The 16004-nt window shown below is 53.4% G+C and overlaps 1 protein-coding gene across 1 annotated transcript in view; it reads left to right on the forward strand.

Annotated features, from left to right (window-relative positions):
• Positions 1 to 2841: 2841 nt before the first annotated feature.
• The window catches only part of wdr19 (WD repeat domain 19), a 247311-nt gene continuing 234148 nt past the window's right edge, over positions 2842 to 16004 (forward strand). The window contains exon 1 of the mRNA XM_072496582.1: positions 2842 to 2974. The gene's annotated coding sequence lies outside the window, so the exon portion shown is untranslated. The remainder of the gene's footprint in view (positions 2975 to 16004) is intronic.

The following is a 16004-nucleotide window of genomic DNA, read 5'->3' on the forward strand; positions in this document are numbered from 1 at the left end:
GTTGGCTGGCAACTATGTAGTGCCAGCCATGCCAGTGGCAGCAGAGGCCAGGACTGGGCTTGCAGGCAGTCTCCAGGTTGTAAGTCCCAGCGTCCAAGACCAGGTAAGCACAGGGGAACTCATCGTGGGGAGGGGAAGTGAGGCTCACATAGAGTGGCATTTGGAGTTTTGATTGAGAGACCACAGGGGAGGGGGAACCTTCAGGCGGGCAGACCTTGTGGAGGTGGGTGCCCGATGTAGAAAATGGCCCCTTGAGGGAGACAAGCTTTTTTCCATCTAAGGCCCAAGAAAGAGGACCTGCCAAGCTTTCCCCCAAGCAACTTCCACCAGCCTCAAAATAATTGGCCATTTAAAGGCTTCAACTGGGGCAGGTGGATGGGCCTACGCCTCAGAAGACCACCCAGAGAATTTTACAGCCCCCAAACGCCCATCTGCAAACCTGCCAGTGAAGCACCGTGAAATTCTGCTCCTAGTATCGTCCCAAAGCTGGAGTTCTGGCCACATCATCCACTGATACTGTTGTGACTACAGAGCAGCCAGCCAATCAGAGTGGCCAGCACCTCTCCGAGGCAGGACTCCCAGCTGAATGAAGTGTGGAATTGCTGGGCTGGATTCTTCGATTTTGAGACTATGTCCGGAACAGGCGTCTAGTCTTACGACCAAAATGTCGGCGCCACCCCCGGACCAATTGGGGGGCTAGCAGCCACGCCATGTAAAGCCCCCCCCACTTTATCTGCAGATACGGGCGGAGAATGTCTGGCTCTGTGGCCGGGCATGCGCACGGCGGCGACCTGCTGCGGTCGCACCATACAGCATGGTGCCAGCCGCGCACGGACCAGGCCTGCCAGATAGTGCCCCCTGTAACCCCTCGTGCCACCCCTGGACCATCCCCCACCAGTCCCATCAGTCCCCCCAGTCTCTGCCAAAGCCCCCCCTGCCAGTGGAATGGCTCTCCACCCCCTTCCCCCTCTGACTGTGGCGGCGCTGGACACAGTTTGCAGCTACCACGCAAGATCCCCGGAAACTATGAGCACACGCGACCGATGCTGTCGGGAAGTCGGCCCATCGGGGGCAGGTGATTTCGGCGTAAAAACAGATTCTCCGGCCAATCGCCAAACACGATTTAGACGACGGCAATCGGAGAATCCCCCTCCCCCATCTCAAGACAATTTTTTTATTTTACTTTTATTTCCGATCATTCAATTACCATTAAGCAGAGGACACCAGAACTTCATTATTGGGCAATAGCTATACCCACTGGTTTCATTTGAAGCTCCAACTGAGATAAATAAATATCAAAAAAGGTGTCTCTCGCAGCACTGATGAAATCTGCTATGCATAGTTGTGTTCAAAAGCATGACACCAATTTCATGGGAACCATTCATCTTCTTTAAGATAAGGTCAAACTGTGAGCTTTGCTTGCTGGGCACTCTTATGTGAGCTTTACCTGCAAGCGAATCTTGCGGCTCATTCTTCATAATAGACACCAAGATACTTTTTTTTTAAACATAGCAGTGATCGATCAAGACTGCAATTTTGATGAGATAAAATTAGCCTTTCTAATTAACCGTATGCCTTATTTTTGAACGTTTTGTACCTTTCTGTTAATTTTTGTGCTCATCAAGGTAGAAGATGTTTGTGGTAGGGAATAAAACTCCATTTCAGGCAGCCAGTGTCAGTAACAAGCACCTCAAGATCAGCTATATCACAGCCAACGCACATTGAAGCTCCCTCTGCTTAGCCCCAGGAACATATTTTCATCCTAGCTCCTCCCTGAGCAAGATTACCATTTAAGAAATGTTTTGCGATGTGCAGTTGCTCCATGGGCTCATTTGCATATGCCTAAATTAATTTCTCATTTATTCTGAATAATTATCGATTCAATCTAATTCAGCAGCCAATCTCACCAAATTATTTAGACTGTGAGATGGATTGATTCATTATTATGCCTCTCAATGTATCACATATGGTCTGGAAAATAGAAACAAATTGTATGTGGGCAGGAACATGCAGCTGCTGCCTTCCTAGTCCACCCACATGCAGTGGTTTTAATGTTGTTTGTAGAATCAAAATGTTCGGTGTTTTGCAACTAAAACATCAAAGTAATGATATACTTCCTTAAAATGTAATAGCGTATTTTCATTTGGCCTTTTGAGATAAACTAAGATAACTGTGACCCATTTGTATTTTCAACCTTGTTCACATTTTTGAAGGTTAAATTGGACAAGCCCCCAAAACAGGCATGAGGACCACCACCTGGAAATAACCTGATGCCTGTTCATTGCAGCACAGGCAGCGGGTCAAATTGGTTCTGCCTGCCAATTTCTATGAATCCTTTGTGCAGCCGGTGCGATCTGCGCTGTTCATTGGCTTGGGGCCCAATATTGTAGGTGGTTACTGCAACTTAAAGGATTTCTGAATACATGAGAGAGTGAACATCAAGGTTTTCTGATAATGTTCTGGAGGCCTCAGTTTCAAACTATGAAGAGAAGGTGGGAGTGGCAGACGTTCTTCCACTCATATGTTTAGGAGGCAGTAGTGACGTGGGTAAATGGCAGGAATATAGTTCCAAGATTTAATGATCGGGCATCAGCCAAGATGTACAAGTTCAATCTTCAAATGAACCTTAGTACCAACTGCAGCACAAGCCTCATCCACTGCTCAATACAGCATACTGTATACCCCAATTGCTTACCTACCAATACCCAACTCTTCAAATGAATTCATCGCTTTTAGCTCAATCAGGTACCAATGTTGCACGAACAACTATTCAACCATGACACCCAGATGACTCAAACATATTGCTGGATAATCAATGATACATTTCCTTCTTTCTTGCAGAGGAAGGTGGCACATAACAGGAGGCAGCAGAACCAAACTGGAGGAGGACAGCGCTACTACACAACATGGGGAAGATGGTACTGGCCATCATGGGAAGGGGCAACACTGAGGGTTACAGCCACTAGGAGTGCTGGTAGGATCGATGATGAGGGTCTCTGCACACTTAATCGCAACTTTGAGGCTGAAGTTTACACTTCAGATAGCAGATGGTTTCCCAAATCCAACAGAAAAGTCAATGGCAAGCTCGCCTTTGCTTGGCCGGCTGCACTCATTTTACGGCTGTTGGGCTGCTAATTGACTCAAAGCAGTCCTTCCTTCATCTTAAAAGACAGTAAGAAGTCTTACAACACCAGGTTAAAGTCCAACAGGTTTGTTTCGATATCACTAGCTTTCGGAGCTTTCCCTGAGGAAGGAGCAGCGCTCCGAAAGCTAGTGATATCGAAACAAACCTGTTGGACTTTAACCTGGTGTTGTAAGACTTCTTACTGTGCTCACCCCAGTCCAACGCCGGCATCTCCACATCATGGCTACCATCTTAAAAGAGGAAGTCTTGCCTCCTTTCCACGCTTTGGCCTTCCCTGCTATAGGTAAAATCCCATGGGCAGTGGAAGGAGACCCCAAAACTGCCATTAATTGGCAACTTACGGCCCTCAATTGGCCCATGGGTGAGTAGGTCACCCAATGCCACCCCAATGCCGGTAAGGTGGTACTGAAGCAAATGGGGGGGAAAAAATAGAAAACAGGATTGCCCCACTGCTATGACACTCGGTTTTCTACTACCTCGTCCCCCACCCCAAGAGACAAAAAAGTCCGACCTTGAGGTCAAAGCTGTTACTAGACGAGCTTCTGATCATATAGACAGGCTGCCACCAGAACCACCTATTTCCACTTCCATAGTATTGTCCAACTCTGCACTAGCCTCAGCTCATCTACTGCTGAAATCCTCGTCCATGAGTCTGTTACCCCTTGATTTCATTATTCCGACACAATATTAACCTGTGTTCCAATCCCAATTCTCCATAAACTTGAGGTAAAAATTCTGCTACCCATGTCTCAACTCACAACAAGTCATGTTTGCTCGTTATCCCTGTGTTCACTGACCTCCCAGTTGAGCAACACCTCAACTCTCATCCTCGTTTTCAACTTGTTCCTTGGCCTTGCTGTTCCCTGTTTCTGTAATCTCCTCCAGCCCTACATAACTGAGATTCCCTCCAAAGTCCTATCGAAGGCCTCCCTGCACTCTACAAAGCAAATATCGTACATCCTGCCTGACCCCTCCCCCCCACCCCTCCGTTCTTAGTCAGACTCCCCCATCAGAGCCACCATCAGAACCTCCATCAGAGACCCGGTATTTCTGAAAGTGAAAGAGTGAAAAAGAGGAAATGAAAGCACATAGCTGTTTTTGATGTGGTGTGGAACTGTCAATCATAGCAAGAGTATTTATTAACATTGTGGTTAACATCAAAGCAGGGAACTTAAGATGCATTCAAACGTAAAGAGAAAGATATATCAACAATCCACCAACCACCTGTCACTGGAGTAATAAAACTATCAATCTCTGGCGAATGCAATGTATTTCTGTGTGCAATTGAATGGAAGATTTTCAAGGACTGTCAAGGGATTTGAAGCTCTTTGAAGGGTACTTGGCTTTCGAGGAAGCCTCAAACATTAGTAACAGTTGCTGTTTCAAACAGTTTAGAGAAGGGTAAGTGAAAATGCAGTGGTTTTGCACCCTACCGCTCATCAGCTGTCAGGCAGGGGTCTCTGATGGGGGGAGTCTGATGGTGGGGCTGTGGGGGTTCCATGCATATATTAGCATGGTAAAGAAGAGGGAATCGCGTCTGTGCGCCACTCCTAGTGCCAGCAGAGACCAGTAGCAAGTCTTCGCTGGCGGAGCACTTAGTCTCCAGAACGGAGAATCCAGCCCTATGTGTTGATCTCACAAAATTCAATAAAGTTGTGAAAAGAGAAGTCCATCCAATGATAGCAGTAGATAAGAGTTTAATAAAATGGACTTCCGGTGATGTTCTGCGCAGATACATATCATGTGGCTCTCCTCCAGAACACAACCAAAGAGGCACTTTTAGTCGAAAGTAGCCCAAACCTTCGGACTTATCTCACCCGCAATTAAGAAAGGGAAAGGATAGAAACAATATGCTAGCAAATGAGCTCGAGAGGCCACAGGGATGGCAGAAGCGGAGGGAAAGGCCACGAGCAGCGGGTGGATGAGTCGCCGGACCCACGGGGTGAGGGGTCCTTGGCCACACTGGAGAGAGGGAGACCGATGACCCAAACAATGCCCCCCCCCCCCAACCACCACCACCACCACCACCTGGAAATGGATGAAAGACGTTCCTGATGAAGGAACTGATGGCGATGTGAGAGGCGATAAAGGTGAAAATCTAGGTGGCGGTCAAGGTGGCAGTGACAGGCATTAGTCACCATACAGACGGTGATCGATGGACTGGGGAAGAAGTTGGAGGCTCAGGGGAAGACAATCCTTGAGCTGGAGAAGGCTGCGATGGACCAGAGTGATAGGATTGTCGCTCCGGAGGCCAAAATCAAAAGGTTGGTGATGACCCAGGGGAGTTTAAAGGAGAAAGGTGAGGACCAGGAGAATAGGTCCTGACGTCAGAATATCCGGATTGCGGGCCTGCCAGAGGGGATCGAGAGCAGGGAGCCAATGGACTTTGTGGCCAAGATACTGGGAAACCTAGTTGGGAGAGACAGCTTCCCCAAACCGCCGGAGATCAACAGGGCACACAGATCGCTCTGCCCGAAGCCCAAAGCAGGGGAGCAACCAAGGGCAATAATTATAAACTGCAACGTTACCAGGATCATGAGTGGATCCTGCGGTGGGCAAGGCAGACGAGGGCGAGCAGCTGGGGAGAAGATAGAATTCGAGTATACTAGGACGTTAGGGCAAACCTGGCAAAGCGCAGGGTCGAGTTCAAGCAGGCAAAATCGGCCCTGTACAGGAGCAGAGTGAGAGTTGGAATGCTGTTCCCAGCCAGATTCTGGGTCATGTTCTAATACAAGGAACACTATCTCAACATCCCAGCAGAGGTGGAAGAGTTTGTTCGGACAAATGGCCTGGACAAAAAGCAGACAAGGCATTGCTGAGGGCAAAGCGGAGGAGGAAAGAGGGGGAAAAAGAACTATGATGGGCGCGTACTATGTTTGCGCGGGACTGTATTGCCTCGCTTTGAACAGAAATGTCAGACCACAAGGAAGGGCAGCGGTACTCAGGAGAGGGTGTGGAAGAAATGGAGGGAACAGATATCTAACAAGCAAGAGAAAGGGGTAAGATCAGCCCCTGGAGGGGGGCCACCACACTAGCGGGGAAAGCTAGCACAAGGAAGAATAAAAGCAAGAGGGGCCTCAGTGCACATCCCGGCAGGAAGAGTGCGCCTGGCAGGGGCAGGGCCACAGGGGCCGGGATGGGGAAGGTAAGGGGGGGGGAGAGATTGGGAGGGGGAGACACAGGGGGGTGGGGTGAGTGGGTAGCATGAGTGACAGAGGAGGGAAGCGGGAACACAAGGGGAATAAAGGGATGGCTTTCAGATTGACTTCAGCAGTAAGGTGCAGGTTGAGGAGACAGGATGGCACCACAAGCAGCCACTTCGGAGGGTCCCTGGACAAAGGAAACCCCGGGGGCAGGGGCGCACCCACGTGGCGGACACACAGTTGGTGGCTATGTTGGGTGCCCCCTGGACAAAGGGAAACCCCGGGAGTGCAGGTGCCCGACCTCATGGTGAGAACGGTGACCGTGGCCAGAGGCGAGGAGATCACTATCAACCAGAATGGGAAAGTCTCACCTACCATGTTTTGGGAGGCACTGAAGGTGGTAATTAGGGGAGAGATTGTAGCCTACAAGACATATAGGGATAGGGAAGAGCGGGCGGCCAGGCAACAACTAATCGACTCCATCCTGGAGGTCGACAGAAAGTCTGAGGCCCCAACCGTAGAGCTTCTGGCGGAGAGGAGAAAGCTACAAATGGACTTTAACCTGCTATCCACCAGGAAGGCAGTGCACCGACTCAACCAGACACAGGGGACCTTTGATGAACACGGAGAGAAGGTCAGCCGCCTGTTGGCTCACCAGCTGAGAAAGCAGGCAGCCATGAGGGAGAAAACCTTGGTAAAGGATAACAGAGGCAGACTGGTCGCCGAACCATAAAATGTCAACCAAGCATGTGTAGTACAATCAATTACTCACGAGACGAGAAGAGATGAAGTCAATCATAGGCTTTATTAAGCAGACTTGTTCCCCAGCAGCTCAGCTACAGAATGCGGCTGCTGGGAGAACCCGGGTTCTTATACTCCGCCTTACTGGGTGGATCCAGCAGTCGGCAGATCCAATCAGGGCCCAGTGTCTGTCTACCAATAGCCTCTCGGCATCACAGGTACCGTACTACCCCTAATACATACCACCACATTCACCCCTTGTTAAAAAAGAACCCGGCGGGGTGGTGGGTCGCATGGTGATAGGGGTTTACAAAGCTGGTACTGGAATTATCTTAACACAGTGCTATGCATCGATCTGAACGGTGAACTATTGACACTGCCGCTTTACTGGGCTATTGAATTATTTACAGGTTTTGCTTTGTCACGCGGATTCCACGAGTCGAGTGGGTGCCCTGGTCGTCCTTGTCGATCGTCTCAGCCCCAGTGGTGGTGCAGGTGCTGGTTCGGGCACTGTCGTCTCTGGGAGTGTCGCGCTGTTTGTTCCTGTTTCACTACTCCTGGGCGGGCACGGGAGGAGGACCGATCCACCCGGGAAGGGAGCGGCTGTGGGGTGCACCGGCGGGAGGGAGGGGGTGATTGGTGTTGGGGGGTGTGTGTGGTTCCGGTGGGCGCCAGGTCCCGCAGGGAGACCGTGTCCTGTCAGCCGTCGGGGTATGCCACGTTGGCGTATTGGGGGTTTGCATGGAGAAGATGAACCCTCTCAACCAATGGGTCTGATTTGTGCGCCCGCACATGCTTTCGGAGCAAGATGTGTCCTGGGGCTGCCAGCCAGATCGGAAGTGACATTCCGGAGGAGTACTTCCTAGGGAAGACAAGGAGGCGCTCGTGAGGCGTTTGATTAGTTTTTTTTTTAAAATGTATTCTCCTTTTTCACATTTTTTCCCACATTTACATCCATCAACAATAAACAATAATCAGTAAGATATGTCAATCCCCATAATAACAACGATCCCATCTACCCACCAACCCCCCCAAACCTCAACCCGCATGTTTACATAAACAAATGACAAAAAGGAATCAGGGATTACCCGTAGTCACCCTTAATCTTACACAGCTCTGCCCCACCCACGCACCCCAGGTCTCCAGGTCCTCCCGTCCACTGCCTCTTGTAAAACTCCTCCTCCCAACCTCGGTTCCTTCCCCCCAACTTTCCACCCCGGCTAGACCACTCGGACCCTATTCTGCCAGACTCCGATGGCCGCAGTCCCTCCCCCCATCTCACTCCCGTTCACTGGCCGGCTTAAACCGGCCAACGTGGAGGCCCCTGCCTGGGTCCCTTTCCCACTTGCCCGGCCCTAGGAAAGCCCAAAGATCCCCTTTTAGCACACAAACCCCGCATATCCACCTACACCCCAAAGAACCCTCATTTCGAGTGAAAGTCCCGTCCCTTCCCTTGTCCAAATATATACCACATGGGCTCCTTTCGCCTCTACACCCACGCGCAGTGATACAAAAAAGAAGAAAATACATAAAAAAGAAGAAAATACAGTCATTAGGTTACATCGGCACATGGCCATTCCTCAATTTGTCAGTTCTGCCACAGTCCTTCTGCTTCCGCAAACTCCTCCGCTGCTTCCGCCGTTCCAAAATAAAAGTCCCTGAGCTTGTAAGTCACCCTCAGCTTCACTGGATATACAATGCCGCACTGCACCTTGCTAATGTACAGTGCCCTCTTCACCCGGTTGAAGGCAGCCCGCCTCCTCGCCAGCTCCACCGTAAAGTCCTGGTATACACGTATACCAGCTCCAGCCCACTGCACCACCCGCTTCTGCTTGGCCCAGCTCAGGACCTTCTCCTTCACACTGTACCTATGGAAGCACAGAGTCACTACCCTTGGCGGCTCACTCGCCTTTGGTATAGGCCTCCACGACCGATGAGCCCGATCCAGTTCATATCAGGTCTTCCATTTTTCCTCGCAGATCCTTGTTTGTGTCCATCACCTTCCGCATCTCTTTCCCCATCGAGGCAAGTTGATCACCGTGCTGCAATAACGTCTCCTCCACTTCCTTCAGCGCCTCCCCTTGCTCTCGCACCTTCGCCACTGCGCTCGCCACCTCCGTCCTCACCGGGGAAACCGCCTCCTCCACCAGCACACTCAAAACCTCCCTCATCTCCTTCCTCACCGTCTCCATGCATTTCGCAATCTGCGCCAATTGCTTTTCGAATTCCGCAGCCATCACCTTAGTTATTTCTTCAGCCGTAAGCAGTGCGGCCTTCCCTGGTGCTCCAGCCTCCATTTTCCTTGGTGACCCGCGGTGACCTTTCCACTCTGTGGTAGTATGCATTAGGGGTCATGTGGGACTGTGAAGCCGTGATGTCATTGGCTGACAGATCCCGGGTCCTGGTTGGCTGTTGATCTCTAGCTCCGCCCTGAAGGCGGAGTATAAGAACCAGGAATTCTCCCCGCAGCTCCAGTCTGTTGCTGAACTGCGGGGAACGAGTCACGCTTAATAAAGCCTCATCGACTTCACCTCTATTCGTCTCTCGAGAGTCTTTGTGCGCTACAATTTATTAAGCGTGCTTAAAGGACTATGGAGCTCAGGATCGTCCCGGAATGCCTGAGATTCAGCCCCCACGCAGTGAACTCAGCAGCAGTTTTTAAACACTGGCAGACTTGTTTCGAAGCCTACCTCCGAACGGCCACCGGCCGGGTCACAGAAGACCAGAAACTACAGGTCCTGCATTCGAGGGTAAGCCCGGAAATTTACCCTCTCATAGAAGACGCAGAGGATTTCCAGACGGCGTTCGCAGCACTAAAGAGCATCTATGTTCGCCCAGTGAGCCAGATCTACGCACGCTACCAACTCGCAACGAGACAGCAAAGTCCCGGAGAATCGCTAGACAAATTCTACGCCGCGCTGCTAATTTTGGGACGGGCCTGCAGCTGCCCGCCGGTAAACGCGATTGAACACACGGACCTGTTAATTCGCGATGCATTTGTGGCTGGTATGAACTCTCCCCAAATCCGCCAAAGACTTTTAGAAAAAGAGTCGCTAGGACTCTCAGAGGCACGGGCCCTTGCAGCCTCACTAGATGTGGCCGCGCGAAACGCCCGCGCCTACGGCCCCGACCGCGCGGCAGCCCTTGGGCTCCGTGGACCCCCGTCGCGACAAACCCCCCCCCCCCCACAGGCTTGCGCGTTTCAGACGCCAAGTCATCCCGGGGGAGCCCGCTGCTATTTCGGCGGCCAGGCAAAACACCCCCGGCAGCGCTGCCCGGCCCGCGCAGCGATTTGCAAGAGCTGCGGGAAAAAGGGCCATTTCGCGGCTGTGTACCGGTCCCGGGGGGGGGTCGCCGCTGTCCCCGGAGAAGAAGGAGTCCTGCGCGTTCCAAACGCTCCCCAACCCCCCAGCGCCCCATGTGCGACCCGCAGGCGCCGCCATTTTGGATCCCGGCCACCACGAGGGGAGGAGGGGCGCCGCCATCTTGGGACCCCCCAGCCCTGCGCGACGCATGGGGGCGGCCATTTTGTCCACCCCCGCCACTATCTTGTGACCCCCCCAGCCATGTGCGATGCATGGGGGCGGCCATTTTGTTCACCCCCGCCGCTATCTTGGGCGGCAACAATGGACCCCAGCATCGACGGCTCCACGGGGTTCGAGGAAGACGCTGAAGCACTACGACCACGTCTGGCCTCAATGACGCTGGACCAAGCATGGCCCCGGACGCTCCAGACGACGACAACAACGGTGCTGATCAACGGACACGAGACACCATGCCTGGTCGACTCCGGGAGCACAGAAAGCTTCATCCACCCCGACACGGAAGTCCTCCTCTGGAACGTCGCTGCCGACCTGGCTGGCGGCCCCAGGACCCATCTTGCTCCGGAAACATGTGCGGTCGCACAAGTCGGACCCGTTGGTCGAGAGGGTTCACCGCCTCCACGCGAACCCGCAGTACGCCTACGTGGAGTACCCCGACGGCCGACAGGACACGGTCTCCCTGCGAGATCTGGCGCCCGCCGGCAACACACACACCCCCTCGACACCAATCACCCCCTGCCTGTCACCGGCGCACTCCGCGACAGCCCCCTTCCCGGGAGGATCGGTCCTCCTCCCAGGTCCGACCAAAAGTGAAGCTGAAGCAGAAACCGTAAAGCTCCCGGAGGCGACAACACTGGAACAAGCACCACCAGCACTGGAGCTGAGGCGATCGACAAGGACGACCAGACCGCCCGCCCGGCTCGTGGCATCGGTGTAACACTAGAATGTTGTGGACTTTAACGAGAATGTTTTTTTTTCCTTTTCCCTCTTACGAATACTGTAAATAGTTCAAAACAAAAAACCCTGTACATAGCCCAGTGTAGGGCACTGTAATGACATGCAAAAGTTTTTTTCCTCCCAGGACCAGCCTTGTAAACCCCTACCACCATGCGAAGCACCACCCCGCCGGGTTCATTTTTAACAAGGGGTGAATGTGGTAGTATGCATTAGGGGTCATGTGGGACTGTGAAGCCGTGATGTCATTGGCTGACAGATCCCGGGTCCTGGTTGGCTGTTGATCTCTAGCTCCGCCCTGAAGGCGGAGTATAAGAACCAGGAATTCTCCCCGCAGCTCCAGTCTGTTGCTGAACTGCGGGGAACGAGTCACGCTTAATAAAGCCTCATCGACTTCACCTCTATTCATCTCTTGGGAGTCTTTGTGCGCTACACACTCCCCGACGGACCTTCAGCTGTTTTTTTTCGGCCGTTTTCTTGCTCACCCTCGACATTTTTCTTTGGGTTTTTTTTTCCTCCTGTGTCTTCACTGTGCTCTTCCGTGCCTTCTCCCTGCTTCTGCCGCCTCCGTGGACCCTGGGACCAGGCTTAAAGCCCCGAAAATGCCATTCTCGAACGGGAGCCCTCCATTGTTTGGCCGCCACCCGCCCGCCGTCACCGGAAGTCCCCAGGCGTTTGATTAGTTGTGGTACACAGCAGCGACCGGATGGAGCGGAGGGCATCCGGGAGGACTTCCTGCCAACGGGAAACTGGGAGACGTCTGGACCGTAGGGCCAGTAGGACGGTCTTGCAGACCGTACCATTCTCCCTCTCTACCTGACCTTTTCCCCGGGGGTTGTAACTGGTCGTCCTGCTCGAGGCGATGCCCTTGCTGAGCAGGAATTGACGCAGTTCATCGCTCATGAAGGAGGACCCTCAATCGCTATGGATGTATGCGGGGAAACCGAACAGTGTAAAAATGGTGCAGAGGGCTTTAATGACTGTGGCCGCGGTCATGTCGGGACAGGGGATGGCGAAAGGGAAACGGGAGTATTCGTCCACCACGTTTAGGAAGTACGTGTTGCGGTCGGTGGAGGGGAGGGGGCCTTTGAAATCCAGACTGAGGCGCTCAAAGGGTCGGGAAGCCTTTATCAGGTGCGCTCTATCTGGCCTGAAAAAGTGCGGCTTGCACTCTGCGCAGATTTGGCAGTTCCTGGTGGCTGTTCGGACCTCCTCAACAGAATAGGGGAGGTTGCGGGTCTTCACAAAGTGGTAGGATCGAGTGACCCGTGGGTGGCAGAGGTCCTCGTGGAGGGCTTGGAGGCGGTCTACTTGTGTGTTGGCACATGTGCCGTGGGATAGGGCATCGGACGGCTCGACGGTACAAGATCTCGGGCGAGATTCTCCGACCCCCCGCCGGGTCGGAGAATCGCCGGGGGCAGGCGTGAATCCCGCCCCCGCCGGTTGCCGAATTCTCCAGCACCGGAGACTATAGTCTACGACCATCCTCTGCTTCTCCCCGGTCTTTACAACTACCACCTGGGCTCTCCAGGGACTATTGCTGGCCTGGATTATGCCTTCCTTCAGCAGCTGCTGGACTTCACACCGGATAAACGTTAGGTCCTGGGCGCTGTACCGTCTGCTCCTAGTGGCAACGGGTTTGCAATCCGGGGTGAGGTTCGCAAACAAGGAAGGCAGTTCAACCTTGAGGGTCGCGAGGCTGCAGATAGTGAGTGGGGGTATTGGGCCGCCGAATTGGAACGTTAGGCTCTGGAGGTTACATTGGAAATCTAACCTTAGGAGAGTGGGAGCGCAGAGGTGGGGGAGGACATAAAGTCGATAATTCTCAAACTCTCTCCCTTGCACCGTTGATTTCTGCGGAGTGGGATCCCGCTGCCAGGAAAATCTTTTGGGTACTCGGATGGATTGAAAGAAAACAGCGTCTTACCGTATCCAGATGGATAAAACTTTCCGTGCTCCCAGAGTCGATCAGGCATGGCGTTTTGTACCCGTTAACCAGCACCATCGTTGTTGCCGTTTGGAGCGTCCGGTGCCGCGACTGGCCCAGGGTCACCAAAGCCAGTCGTGGTTGCTGCATCGGGGCGTTTTCTTCAGACCCCGTGGAGCCGTCCATGCTGGGGTCCTTGGCTGTTAGCCAAGATGGCGGCGTCCATGGATCGCACGCGGTCGGGGCGGACAAAATGGCCACGCCCATGGATCGCACGTGTCTGGAGGGTCACAAGATGGCAGCGCCCATCCTCCCCGCGTGGAGTCCGGGACCCAAAATGGCGGCGCCCGTTGGCCGCACATGGATCGCTGGGGGGGGGGTTGAGTCTGCTGTCCCCGTTCTCCCCGGGGGGGTCACAAGATTGCGGCGACCCCCCGGGACTGGCACACCGCCAAATAATGCCCTTCTTGCCGCAACTTTTACAGATGGCCGAGCGGGCCGGGCAGCGCTGTCGGGGGTGTTTCGACTGCCCGCAGAAATAGCAGCGGTGCCCCCCCCCGGGTGGTCTGGTGCTCTGGCCACGCAGGCTTGCGGGGGAATGGGGGGTGCCAGGGAGTCGGTCGCAGCGGGGGTCCACGGAGCCCAAGGGGCTGCCGCGCGGTCGGGGCCGTAAGCGCGGGCATTTTGTGAGGCCACATCGAGGGAGGCCGCAAGGGCCCGTGCCTCTGTGAGCCCTAGTGAGTCTCTCTCCAGCAGTCGCTGGCGGATTTGGGATGAGGTCATACCTGCCACAAAAGCATCCCTGATTAGGAGCTCCGTATGTTCGTTTGCGCTCACCGATGGGCAGTTGCAGTTCCTTCCCAATATTAGCAGCGCGCTGTAGAACCCGTCCAGCGATTCTCCGGGGATTTGCCGTCTCATCGCAAGTTGGTAGCGTGCGTAGACTTGGTTTACGGACTGAATGTAGACTCCTTTCAGCATGGTGAGCGCCGTCGGGAAATCCTCCACGTCTTTGATGAGCGTGTAGATCTCCGGGCTCACCCTGGAATGCAGGACCTGCATTTTCTGGTCTTCTGTGATCCGGCTGGGGGCCGTTCGGAGGTATCCCTCGAAGCACGCTAGCCAGTGTTTAAATACGGCCGCTGAGTTTGCTGCATGGGGGCTGATTCGCAGACACTCCGGGGCGATCCGGAGCTCCATAGTCTTTTTAAGTCTGCTTAAAAATTGTAGCACAATCAATTACTCACGAGACGAGAAGAGATGAAGTCAATCAAAGGCTTTATTACGCAGACTTTATTAAGCAGATGAAGTCAATCAAAGGCTTTATTAAGCATCCGATGGAATGCGGATCATACAGACCCATTTCACTGCTTATCGTAGATGCAAAAATACTCATGGATGTCCTGGTCAAGAGACTGGAAGACTGTGTACCAGCAGCTCAGTTACAGAATGTGGCTGCTGGCCTACAGCCTACAGCCTCTTCTAAGTATAACCCCAGATAGCACATCGGAAGTGGAGGTGGCCTGCTGCATGTTTCGCCCTCTGATCTGTGATGCCCTTGGCAGTCGTCCTCTGTAAGGCCTGGGCCAGTATGGGCCCTGCTGACCTTTGGGTGTCACAGGTGACAATCATAGATCATAGAATTTACAGTGCAGAAGGAGGCCATTCGGCCCATCGAGTCTGTACCGGCTCTTGGAAAGAGCACCCTACCCAAGGTCAACACCTCTACCCTATCCCCATAACCCAGTAACCCCACCCAACACTAAGGGCAATTTTGGACACGAAGGGCAATTTATCATGGCCAATCCACCTAACCTGCCATCTTTGCACTGTGGGAGGAAACCGGAGCACCCGGAGGAAACCCACGCACACACAGGGAGGATGTGCAGACTCCGCACAGACAGTGACCCAAGCCGGAATCGAACCTGGGACCCTGGAGCTGTGAAGCAATTGTGCTATCCACAATGCTACCGTGCTGCCCCAAATGTGGGACAATGTGTCAGCCTGTTCTGCCCTCTGCCCATGAGATGCGCCAGTGTCAGGTGGGGGGGGGGGTTCAAAGGACTGAAGTGTTCGAGCAATTCCCCTGCGGGAGACACAGGCTTGGGTCCCATCACATCCCCCTTCTTCAAGGTACTTTCATGGCTCCCGGGCTAGGATGGAGTTGAGGTTGGAGTGAGCTCTGGAGGCTCCACCGTCGCCATCCATCTCCTGTCCTGGAGACCCTCCCTTGTCTGATCCATGGTCTCGATGCACTCAACCATGGAGCACTGAGATTGGGACATGTCCCTCAGTGAGTGTGACATGTCCCTCACTGCCTTGATCATTTCCCTCCGTAACTGTGACATGTCCCTCTGTGACTGACTAAGGTCAATCAGCACCTGGTCAATACTCTCAATGCCCTCAGCCATGACCCTTTGTGACTGGGCCAAGCTCTGGAGTGCCGCACCAATGTCCATGTGAGCCCGGAACATGTCTGCCTGTGACCGGGCTCCCCTGTCCTGAGCCTCAATGACCGCACAGTGTGCACCAAGCCTTGCATGCCTTGACCCATGGCTCTAACTTCTTGCCCTAGACCTTCCACTGGATACAGTGGTGGAGAGGAGGTGTTGGACTGGGTACCATCTCCTGCACCTGAAAATGGTTGGACTCCTCCAGCTGCACCTGTAGGGGGCTGGAAAGTTGCTGACTCCCCCTCCTGTAATTCCTGGCTCTGTGTCTGCATCTCTGCAATGATGGGATCATAATTTCTAGAAGTGCGATGCCTAGGT

Source organism: Scyliorhinus torazame, chromosome 3, assembly GCF_047496885.1.
Source record: "Scyliorhinus torazame isolate Kashiwa2021f chromosome 3, sScyTor2.1, whole genome shotgun sequence".
NCBI lineage: Eukaryota > Metazoa > Chordata > Chondrichthyes > Carcharhiniformes > Scyliorhinidae > Scyliorhinus > Scyliorhinus torazame.